Source organism: Gigantopelta aegis, chromosome 6 (assembly GCF_016097555.1).
Source record: "Gigantopelta aegis isolate Gae_Host chromosome 6, Gae_host_genome, whole genome shotgun sequence".
Taxonomy (NCBI): domain Eukaryota; kingdom Metazoa; phylum Mollusca; class Gastropoda; order Neomphalida; family Peltospiridae; genus Gigantopelta; species Gigantopelta aegis.
In genome coordinates, this window is record NC_054704.1 from 54104039 (window position 1) to 54116740 (window position 12702).

General features: G+C 37.8%; 1 protein-coding gene across 1 annotated transcript in view; it reads right to left on the reverse strand.

Annotated features, from left to right (window-relative positions):
- LOC121374078 (BTB/POZ domain-containing protein 17-like) overlaps positions 1 to 12702 on the reverse strand; it is a 39740-nt gene that overhangs the window by 26536 nt on the left and 502 nt on the right. The window lies entirely within an intron of this gene.

Genomic DNA, 12702 nt, shown 5'->3' on the forward strand with positions numbered 1-12702 from the left:
CACCATACAACAGGCCATAAAAACGTCTTGTTCTGTGGTTACTTTAAATGTACATACATGTACATGTATACATTACAGACACCTTGACAACAATATCACTTTCACATTGAACATGATAATCAATACAGGTACCAGATTCTTGTAATGCTTCACAGTCACACAATGTTTTAACAATATTAACATGTATAAATATATAAAAAAAACATTGCTGCTCCCACAACCTGGTGGGGGCACATGCGCCTTGCCCCTTGCCCCCCCCCCCCACCCCCCCCTCACCTTCATACCCCCCCCCCCCCCCCCCCCCCCCCCCCCCCCCCCCCTCCCCCCCCCCCCCCCCCCCCCCCCCCCCCCCCGGGCACCCCCCCCCCCCCCCCCCCCCCCCCCCCCCCCCCTACCCCCCCCCCCCCCCCCCCCCCCCCCCCACCCCCACCCCCCCCCCCCCCCCCCCCCCCCCCCACCCCCCCCCCCCCCCCCCCCCCCCCCCCCCCCCCCAAAAAGACCCACCCCCTCCCCCCCCCCCCCCCACCCCCCCCCCCCCCCCCCCCCCCCCCCCCCCCTCCCCCCCCCCCCCCCCCGCCCCCCCACCCCCCCCCCCCCCCCCCCCCCCCCCACCCCCCCCCCCCCCCCCCCCCCCCCCCCCCCCCCCCCCCCCCCCCCCCCCCCCACCCCCACCCCCCCCCCCCCCCCCCCCCCCCCCCCCCCCCCCCCCCCCCCCACCCCCCCCCCACTTCCTACACCAGTGATTAATAATGAAAATAGCTCGATTTTTGGTATAAAATAGTTAAATATCTCAGAAAATATCTAATCAAATACGATACAATAAAACAAATATCAATAGAATGGCCAAGTTTGTTTGTGTCTGAACTTCTTGGAATGCAGAACAGACATGCTTTTTTAACAACAACAACAAAACACCCAAGTTTTTTTCAGGGTAAAGACTTAATTGTGTGGTTGAAGTATCCACAAAAAGACATAGGTACACCTGAAATAACAAAATACAGTGACTGAAAAGGCAAGCAGTATTTGTTTAGTGTCATCTCTTGCACATTTTCAAACGACTATTTCGTGTCTAACATATTATAGTTATACATCTGTTTGAATACTCTTTTGAGAGGAAGAGAGAGAGAGAGAGGCCGAAACCCACAGCTGAATGTAGTCTATTCATCTGGATAATTGGAAGTAATTTAATATGCACATTCATTGCAAGCTATTATAACACATGCCTGTCTTGGGTGTAAATCCTGTCATGGGCCACTTCTATCATAAAAGTCATCTTGATAAAGCAGCAAGTGATCTTTTATATGAACGTTTTTCATGGATAGCATATTACATACCACAGCTGTTGATGTATTAGTCATGCGACACTGGTTGGTATGGTAAAAAGCCCAAGTCCACAGAGGACAAAAAAAGTTGGTTTTGTTTAATGACACCACAAGAGCACATTGATTAATTAATCATCGATTATTGGATGTCTGACATTTGGTAATTTTGACTCTTAGTCATCGGAGGAATCCCGCTACATTTCTCCATTAGCAGTCGTGGTGCACTGGTTGAAACAAGCGCTTAATTGACTGAACTAAATTCCTCCCTGTGGAAGACAAATGAACGACGTATCACAACACAGGCGAGCACTCTACCACTCAACCACATCCCACTCCACAGTGATAGGAATGTACATGTAAACTCAAACCATTCAAAACCAAGAGATTTCCATTGTGTCTATACACCCAAAATCTTTGTTAGTATTATTGGTAACAGCTTTTCAGTTGGTATATTCCACAAACAAGTCTATTCAACCACAGGTAAGCAAGTATGTTCATGTCATAGACAATAGTACTTTAATATTGTTAAGGTTCAAAATATAAAGTACTGTACATACATGTATTCTATAATACCGGTTTGTTATAATAATCTCAAACAGCTGTTTGATATTGTAGCTCTACAGAGTGTTCCTACAGGTTGAGAATTGTTTTAAAGCATATACAGCCAAAAGACAGGCCAACAAGGCAAACTTCAACAAGTGTATTACGGTAATAAAACACAACAGCACCCATTCAAAACAAATAAGTGTGAAGTTTCATGTTTTTTTAATAAAACTTTCAAGAATCACATTTGTGTCTGATGACCAGATATTAACATGCAAAATAAGGCAAGACCAGTTTGGCCATAAGATCTGTTTAATTTTCAGGGCATTGCAGCATATGACTATAGGGCACTGCAGCAATTTGCTGCAAGGCCAGCATTAAATTCGAGCCCTGATAATAGCCCATTTAATAAGCTTATTCTCAATTAGTTCATTGAAAAGTACATGTATATTGTGAAATAGATTTGTAAAATTTAACTTCCATAACAAGTTTCTTTTAGAATTTGTCAAAAAACACAGCTTAAACCCTTTTATACTCAAAATTAGTTTATAATACCAATTTTTGTAAGACAATATGATTTAGACATCTTATATATATATATACAAAAAAAAAAATATATATATATATCTATATATATATACTCACCTTTTTATCAAAATCTGAATTTGTATAACAAGGTGTGTATAAGATTTCATAGGTAACAGCTGAACGTGTTGAGCAAGGTAACAGCATGTGATGGCTTACTGATGGCAAATAAAGCTGAAAATACATGCTCTTAATGTGTCCATTAACTCACAGCTCAAACTTTCAAATGCAACGAACAGGCATATAACATATTCTATACACAGCCCATGATAACTAACAGTATTCAAATGGCATCACTTGCCAGTTATCATGGCACTAAATCACAAAGATTATTAAACCACAGTAAATAACCATTATTTGCTCATCTAATAATGTGGCTTAGGCAACAGACACAGGACCAATAGACTGGTGCTAGTCACTTGTAATAGTAATGGAATGGAAATCATTTCAAAAAGCACATACCGTACATACAAAAATATACATTTCAATATAAATACAATTTCATTTTTCCCCCCAAATATTTCCAAATGTTCTTATCATTAATACAGTAAAACCTCTCAAAACCGGACCATCTGTAAACCGGAATTCCCCACATAACCGGACATTTTTCATGGTCTGTTTTTTTGTTAATCAGTACAGAACTTAACCTCTCTAAAGCGAATACCTCTTTAAACTGGACATTTTACTTATTCTAGAGGGTGTCCAGTTTAGAGGGGTTTCACTGTATTTCCTTTTTGTTTTTAGTGACCTCACCATTTAAGGGGAGCTATCATTCCTGCTCCCCATCACTCCCCTAAGACTAATTCAAGGAGAGTAGTGTTCAGCTGTTTAGATGTGAATTTATAATGGTATCAAAATGGTAATATCTTAAATGGATACCCATAATCTTAAGTTAAAACAACAAATGATCACTCAATCCCTCAGTTGTTTTCACATCAAGGTCTGTTTTTAATGAACATAGATTTCTGCTATTTTTAAAAAATTCAAGAAAGAAATGTATAGTTAAAAAGGGTATATCACTCTTTGAAAGTTCACAAACCTACCTATATCAGTCTAGAATTAAATATTTTGGAGCAGCTATGTATTCCATGGTTACTGTTTAAAAACAATGTATAAATATGTAGATAATAAGCGTCAAGCTGTACACAATTAGCTTAAAGAATTAGTCTAATATGGCTGATATTGATATTTCAAAAATGAAAGCATTAAGCAAATAGATATGTTTGCTCACTAGATTATAAACTGTTATAAATTCATGTATACAGTAATCCATAAAAGGAATTTGTCATGGGTTCCTAAACAGATCACATATCTATGTAATAGCAATTGGAACAAAATACCTGCACATTTATCAAACACAATGTATTATAGCTAAGTCTTTATGGAAGGAAGGAAATGTTTTATTTAACAACACACTTAACACATTTTATTTATGGTTATATGGCGTCAGACATATGGTTAAGAACCAAACATATATTGAGAGAGGAAACTTGCTGTCGCCACTTCATAGGCTACTCTTTTCAATTAGCAACTTTTTTTATATGCACCATCCCACAGACAGGAAATAGCCCAATGGGCCCACTGACGGGAATCGATCCTAGATCGGTATCGCATCAGACGAGCATTGTACCACTGAGCTACGTCCTGCCCCAAGTCTTTATGATTAATCTCTATTTTTTAAGTTACATATCTTAGTACTGGCTCCATTTTAATCACTCCCTTGGGAGGTATAAGATCAGCTTCTCTCTCTCACTAATCTCTGATTATTAACCCCTGTCCTGAGCAGAATGCCCAGATAACTAAGGTGTGTGCCCAGGAGAACATGCTTGAACGTTAACTGGATATAACATATAAGCATGAAAATAAATCTTAAGTAAATAAAAAAACAAGTTGAAGACTGGAAAAAGTCCAAGTACTTTTACGAGAAAGAGACAGAGAGAGAAAGAGAGAGAGAGAGTTAGAGTTAGAGTTAGAGTTAGAGTTAGAGTTAGAGTTAGAGTTAGAGTTAGAGAGAGAGAGAGTGAGAGTGAGAGAGAGAGAGAGAGATCAAAAGAGGGAGGAGGTAGAGAGAATGGATTTAAAACATTTAATTGCTATATTTTAAAGTCCAAATGAAAAAAACAAAGAAAGGGAACAAATTGAACAAATTGCTTTCAATAATTAAAAAAAACCCACCCCAAATTTCTCCAATTAACTAAAGTAAAATCATTCCCAGTTCAGTTTTGGTTACTCTGCTACCTCTAGTGTGTGTGTGTCCAAGATACATGTATTATGACTTTTCAAATAAAAGATACATACCTATACTAATGATTACAGTTTTATGGTCATTAAAAAGAATGATGTAAAAGAAGTCATAAATATATACACATAGACAGATAGACAGATAGACAGACAAGCTAAAGAAATGTTATAAATATAAGAAATAAATTTTTTAAACCTAAACTAACAAAATACATACACCATCCATTGTGTATCCTTTTGAAGTGAAGGAAAAACTGCTAAAAATAGCGCCCAACAATTTGTGGCTTGACGGAAGGATATTGATGTCTTATTATATTTCACAGTGGGGTAGTAATTAATCACAAGGCGTTCACAGGGACATGGACCACTAACCACGCATGTCAACCGTATTTTATCATTCACCTTAAACAACTGTCTTTGTTCGCAAAATATCAGTAGTCCATGAACATTTTCATAATGAATAACCCAATTTATTTTGATATCAATAACAGAGCTGGTTTACTTAATAGGCTTTGGGTACAGCTAATATGAAATTTCTTAACAAAATAATGTTTCATTAGATATTGATTAGGCCTACCAGCAGCAGCTTGCATTCAAACACTTTTTTAACAGAAAGAAAGAAAGAAATGTTTTATTTAATGACACACTCAACACATTTTATTTACGGTTATATTGCGTCAGACCACACAGATATTGAGAGAGGAAACCCACTGTCGCCACTTCATGGGATACTCTTTTCGATTAGCAGCAAGGGATCTTTTATATGCACCATCCCACAGACAGGGTGGTACATACCACAGCCTTTGATATACCAGTCATGGTGTACAGGCTTGAACAAGAAATAGCCCAATGGGCCCAATGACGGGGATCGATCCCACACTGACCACGTATCGAGCGAGCACTGTACCACTGGGCTACGTCCCGTCCTTTTTTTTTAACAGATTATAACTGAATAAAAAGAAAGAAATGATTCTTTAATGTATGACAGCTACTAGGTTATAAGTACGGTAACATCTTCCCAAAAAGAACTCAGCGTCTACATTTAACCACCATCATTAATTGCTTTTAGAAAATTCCAGTAATTACATCACCAAAACCCGAACCAAAAACCTCACTCACATTACTGAAATAATAACCCAACTTACATTTTCCAGACATAAAATAAATTCAACCATTATATCATTGAAACCTCTCACGACTGGACCTTCTGTAAACCGGAATTTCCTCAAAACCGGATGTTTTACAGTCCCTTTTTAAAAACTAGTACAGAATGTAACCTCTCTAAACTGGATCCCTCTTAAAACCAGAAATATTTTTTTGGTCCCTATGGTGTCCAGTTTAGAGGGGTTTCACTGTATTAAGAAATGTTTTTGGGGTTTTTTCTTTATTTTTTTATTAAAAACATATTTAGGGAAAAAAACCCACCCCAACACTTGTCCTCATTTTTTTTTTGTCATGATTTTCTTTTCAACATGATAGTCAATCGGATGTTAATTTTGAAAACGAAATACCAGCATCAATGATATATCAGAAACAGAAGCCAGACATGTCCCTGACCCCCACCCCACCAACAGCCCTACTGCAAGATTCTCGTTTTAAAGGCCCCAAAACACTTCATCCTGAAGGTACAGCAAGTTAACAGGATGGAATGTAAGGGATATTTATCTAACGACACCTTAACAGTTTTAAATGATGGCTATGTTTTGTTTTGGACGTGATTATTTCAATGTTTGATCAACAGTGTTTGAAATTGAAAGAAAACAAACTTCCATCACATAAGCATATCCTAAGTAATTACAGCAAGGCTTTTATTTGCACTTTCTCTTATATACATGCAAAACAGCGTATGTCATGGCCTTTGATATATACCAGTCATGGGACACTGGTTTGAGTGGGAAAAATTTAAATAGGTCCACATAAAATGATCAGTCCCATGGCTGATCGTACCTCTGATGAGTTAGTCATCTACTACTGAGCTCCACATTGTTGAATTGGAAAATGGAAGAAAGGAATTTGATCCACAACCCATTGCATGTCATGTAAAATATAAATAGCTGCATGTGGCAGAAATCATTTGAAAGAAGTGAACACTAAGAGGGGGAAAGACATAGACAAAGACATACACAAACAAAAAGAAACAGTGAGAGAGAGAGGGAGAGACAAAGAGGGAGAGAGAGCGAGAGAAAGAGAGAGAGAAAGAGAGAGTGAAAGAGAGAGAATGAGAGAATTAGAGAGGGACAGAGAGGAGAGAGAGAGAAAGACAGACAGAAAGAAAAAGCGAGAGAGAGAGAGTGAGAGTGAGAGAGAAAGACAGAAAAGAGAGAGGGAGGGAGGGAAAGAGAGGGAGAGAGAGAGAGAGAGAGAGAGAGAGAGAGAGAGAGAGAGAGAGAGAGAGAGAGAGAGAGAGAGAGAGAGAGAGAGAGAGAGAGAGAGAGAGAGAGAGAGGGAGGGAGGGAGAGAGAGAGAGAGAGAGAGAGAGAGAGAGAGAGAGAGAGAGCAGAGACAGACAGAAAAAGAGAGAGAGAAGACGGGGGGGGGGGGGGGGGGGGGGGAGAGAACCTGCTGCCACCACAAAGGCTACTCCTACCAAGAAAGCAGGACGGTATCATATACATGTATTTGTACAATACAGACTGATGATCAAAGGATTAAAAAAATGATCAAAAGATTGTATACCAAAAAGATTTAATTTAAATTTTGAAATATTCACAATATACATTCATGGAAGGTTAGATAGGTCCAAGTATGATCATTTGACATATTTGACCAATTAGAAATAATCGCACATTGCTGCATTTGGGTGATGTTACACAAAGACATGTAAATTGAGCTCATGAATCATATTTACTCATGTAAAAATTTAAATCCTTGTTATGTTCATAAACTTCTAACCATTTGTGTAATCAAAAGTTGATCAACTGATGCAAACCGATTATAACCAATGATCAGTGATGGAATTCCAGCTGATTCCCAACACTGTATCAGTGAACAGAAAATTAGCCAAGAACAAGGCAGGGCTAACAGCCAAAGAAAAAGAGAGCAATTGGTATGGTGCAGTTGGGAGCAGGTTATGCCCATGTCGCAAGAATTATGAATTGTACAAAAAAACACTATCACCAGATTGATCCAGCATTACAGGAAGAATGGCAGAACTACAGACAGACCATGCTGTGAAAGGTCCTGCATCACAACAGTCAATGGGGACTGCCATCTCCATATCTTAATAGATTTTTCACAGTGACGTCATCTACAGTGACTGTGCTTGGACAACCGCCATCAGTCATCACACAGTATGTGACCGACTATAAACAGCATGGTATTAGGGCCTATCAACCTTTCACCATAATGATGTGGATGAGGCAACATCAACGTCTGCTTCTAAACTGGACACACCAAGTTCAATACTGGCAATGATGGAACTTCCAACCTGAGTTCTTTTCTGATGAAAGAAGGTTCATGGTGTTCAGAGCCACAGGAAAAACGTATCTACCAACGTGCAGGAATTGGAATGCCTCCGTGTTGTGTTCAGGAGACAGTACCGTTTGGTGGTGGCACTTTTATGGATTGGAGTGGGATCAGTGGCCAACAGAGGACAGATCTAGTTGTCACTGAAAGAAATCTTATCACATAGTGTTATATCAACCAGGTTTTACACCCTGTTCTGTTATCGTTCTTGCAGCACCACCCAGGGATCTTGTTTCAGCAGGATAATGCAAGACCTCATCCAGCACATGTTGTGTAACAGTTATTTGTCCCAAACAATATTCAATGTTTTGCCATGGCCAGCCCATTCACCTGATATGTCACGCATAGAACATCTATGGGATCTATGGGATAATCTGATGCTGTCCAACTCCTTAAATAAAAAGAAATCAAATGGCACTGAATCATACAATCACTGAGAGAGGAATGAAGAGCTATATCGGATGCCATCATTTGATGTTTAATGAGGGGATGGGATGTAAACCAGTGGTAAAGCACTTGCTTGATGCGTGGTTGGTTCGGGATCATCCCCGTCGGTGGGCCCATTGGGCTATTTCTTGTTCCAGCCAGTACACCATGACTGGTATATCAAAGGCTGTGGTATGTGCTATTCTGTCTGTGGGATGGTGCATATAAAAGATCCCTTGCTACTAATGGAAAAATGTAGCAGGTTTCCTCTGTAAGACTATATGTCAAAAATTAACAAGTGTTTGACATCCAAAAGCCGATGATTAATAAACCAATGTGCTCTTGTGGTGTTGTTAAACAAAACAAACTTCTTGATGTTTAATGAACTCTGTTCGACATTGTGCGCAAGCTTGCAGAGGACAGATCTTGCACATGGTGAACTGAAACAATAACATTAATTTTGTTACAGTTATGGTCATGTTTATTCACACATCATCTTGAGTGATATTATCTGAAATCATGCATTATACCCCTAGTGCTGTTTTTCGACTGTGAATTTCACATTTGATGGTAATTAGTGTGTATACCAGTGTTCATATCTCGCCAACTTGTGTTTTTGTGTTGTTTTTACCATTTTGACAATCTGATTGGTATATTGATCATCAGTTTTACATGCCACAGCCATTGATGTACCCTTCATGGAGCAGGGCGGGACGTAGCCCAGTGGTGAAGCACGGTCGATTTAGGATCGATCCCTGTCGGTGGCCCCATTGGGCTATTTCTCGTTTCAGCCAGTGCTCCACAACTGGAGTAACAAAGGTTGTGGTATGTACTATCCTGCCTGTGGGATGGTGCATATAAAAGATTCTTTGCTGCTAATCAGAAAAGAGTAGCCCATGAAGTGGCGACAGTGGGTTTTCTCTCCATACATGTCTGACGCCATATTATAACTGTAAACAAAATATATTGAGTGCATTGTTAAATAAAACATTTTTTTCCTTCCTTCATGGACCACTGAGTGGGATGGGAACAAGTATGATGATGGTGATCAGAAATAAGGTGAATAAAACCTAACTCAGAGATTGTAATAATTACTCTTAACCAGCTAATAAAAATAACACGCCTCAGTGGTGTCGTGGTTAAGGTATCTGACATTAGGCTGGTAAGTACAGGGTTCGCAGCCCGGTACCGGCTCCCACCCAGAGTGAGTTTTAATGACTTTATGGGTCGTTGTAAGACCACTACACCATCTTCTCTCTCACTAACCACTAATCATAACAACTGACCCACTGTCCTGGACAGACAACCCAGATAGCTGAGGTATGTGCCTAGGACAAATAAGCATGAAAATAAGTTGAAATAAAATGTTAACCAGTGAATAAAAATAAAAAGAATCCAGTACTATTGTATGACAAATAGCTTTACAACATTGCTCATTGGAATCAAATTACAAAATTTAATCTGAGCTATGAACAAAAAGGCGTACATCAAAAGACAAAGTTAAGTACAGGGATGTTAACAAGCTGTGTATAGATGTAAACACAGAAGTTAACATGTTATGAAAGGTAATAAAACATTTAGGTTGGTTTAGCCTAGTTTAATGTGAGTTATGGTACAGCATACAAATTGTAGGCCAACATGTATCATGACATGATTTGCTCGATATTGACTAAAATGTATGAGTTGTAGACCTATCAACACAGTTCTAACCTGTTAATTTATGTCTAACTAACTAAGAAAGTATATTGCCATTTTAAAATTATATGGTTTCACATAAACAATACCAGTAGAATAAGAATTACATTTAAAAAATTAAAATTTGGGTATGACATTTTTCTAGTATTGGGAAGCATTTCGAATTTCATCACAGATCTTCAGTAAATAATTCTGAGTTTTATTTCTCAAATTTGACTTGACACCCATGACTTTGACTGGGAATTTTAGCATCGTTTTTATAAATAAAAAAATTTATTTTCAGTTTCATTTAAAAAAAACATCCCATTTTAAGCTAAGTTAAAATTTAAAAGAGTAATTCTATACATGTACTTTTATTTATTCATATTAATATATCTTTAATATATATTTTTAATGAAATACAAGTGCCCCAAAAATGGTGAAAATGCTCCAAAAGTGTTTGGTCTACCATGCTAAATGCCTAATTTCTAGGGAAGTCACTATATATAATAATAAGAAATGGGAATTATTTACATCCAGATTGGAAAATATTTATTCCAAAACTGTTAATAAAAAGCGACATAGGCTTTAGGGAATGGTGGGCAATGGTGGGGATAATCGGAGTCTAGAAACATAGCTAATAAAACCCTGTAACTGGTTAACACAAACTGTTCAACTTTCAACCATACAATCAGTTAGATGTACCGGTATATGATTATAATCTGAGCGTTTGAAGAAGAAGAAGTATATTATGAACTTAAGAAGGATTTCAATTATAAGTATCAATCCACCGACTGTCATGTTTACTGGGATCTCAACCTTACAAATGGCTAATTTTACCTTCATTAACTTTAATATATTTTTCCTTTGTGTATACATGAAAACAAACACTGACCCAACAATTATTTATATCAATTCCATCATCTAAAATGGAGAAACAATTTCTGTTAACAGTTTCCCACACAATGAATTGTGGATTTTTACAATTGATCATGATACTGGTATAGCCAAACTGATTAATTGTTTATTATCATTGATCACTGGATCATAACTATATATTTTTCTCAGTTCATCAGATATTATAATTATGTTAAAGGAGCAGACCCATTACTGCATATTGACAAAAAAAAATTTTTTTTAAATAATGAAATGTAAATATATCTTACATTGTAAATTGCATGCTCACAAAAAATTACATCCAAATAATTTCATAATTTGCTATTTTTTAAATTTACATTATTGCAGAATCCATAAGTGCTGTCATAGTTTAAGTTTTAACTGCATCTTCACATTGACAATGGATGGAGCATTGTCATATTGACAACATCTTAACTACCTGTAGCTACTATTTTCATGGATACACATTGATTATCTTTTATGTACTGTGTGTTATCTAGCCATGGAATTTTCAGTAAACTATAGTTTACATCACGTGACAACATATTACATTTTTTAGTTAATTATAAGATTATATATGGGATCAATTAATTTGCAGTTAATGCATGTAAAATTTGTGAAATATGGAAATTTCAATTTGAGAATGCACTTTTAAACAGAATACCTTTCAGCTTTCATGGACTGTTAAAAAATTACATATTGCAAAACGCGGCATTTTTAATACCACTCCCCATGTAATGTTTTGTACCACACGGATGAGCAAAACATTTTGCCAAATTATTTTTTAAAAAATGCAAAAGCCAGAGTTATTTTCAACCAAATCACCAATTATTCACCAATTGTTCCTAAAATTTGCAATTGGTGAATTTGGCGAGTGACAGAGCTAGCCATTCCCCCATTCCAAAATTACATAATGCTTAAATCAGTACCTTCCGTCCCCAACTTTTCCTGTTTGGGATTCTGCATTTGATCACCATTAAAGTTGGTTTATGTAACACTTATTGTGACATTATGAAATATGGCCCCTTAGCGAAAATCGTCGTTTGCATAATATAAACTAGGAGTGTGTGCTTCTCCAGAAAGAGCAGTAGATTATAACCTGTATTACCCATTTTTAAATCTTTGTATATCAGCAGTGAAATTTACATCATTCAGCATCACAGTAACTGATCTCACTGAATGTTATTAACATCAGTTGTGAAGGATTATAATCACATTTAATATTTATTATAAATCACAGTTTATGGATAATAAATATAATATGTAAATTATAGCATTTGCCACACAAAATTTATGGAAGTCATTTAAGAACTGTTTTCTCTTGTTCCCAAACTCATTTCATAAATGATACCAGCGGAAATTGGTGACGGGGCCTAGCCATCTTGACACCCTTGTTCTGCGGCTTCTACAAGTTGCTTTTTGAGTGGCAGAAGCATATTGAAATCACATTCACAATCTTTTTTTCTTTTCTTCCCCCCCCCCCCCCCCCCCCCCCCCCCCCGTTTTTATTGTCATTGTAGGTAAGAATGAAGAATCAATAATGAATAGG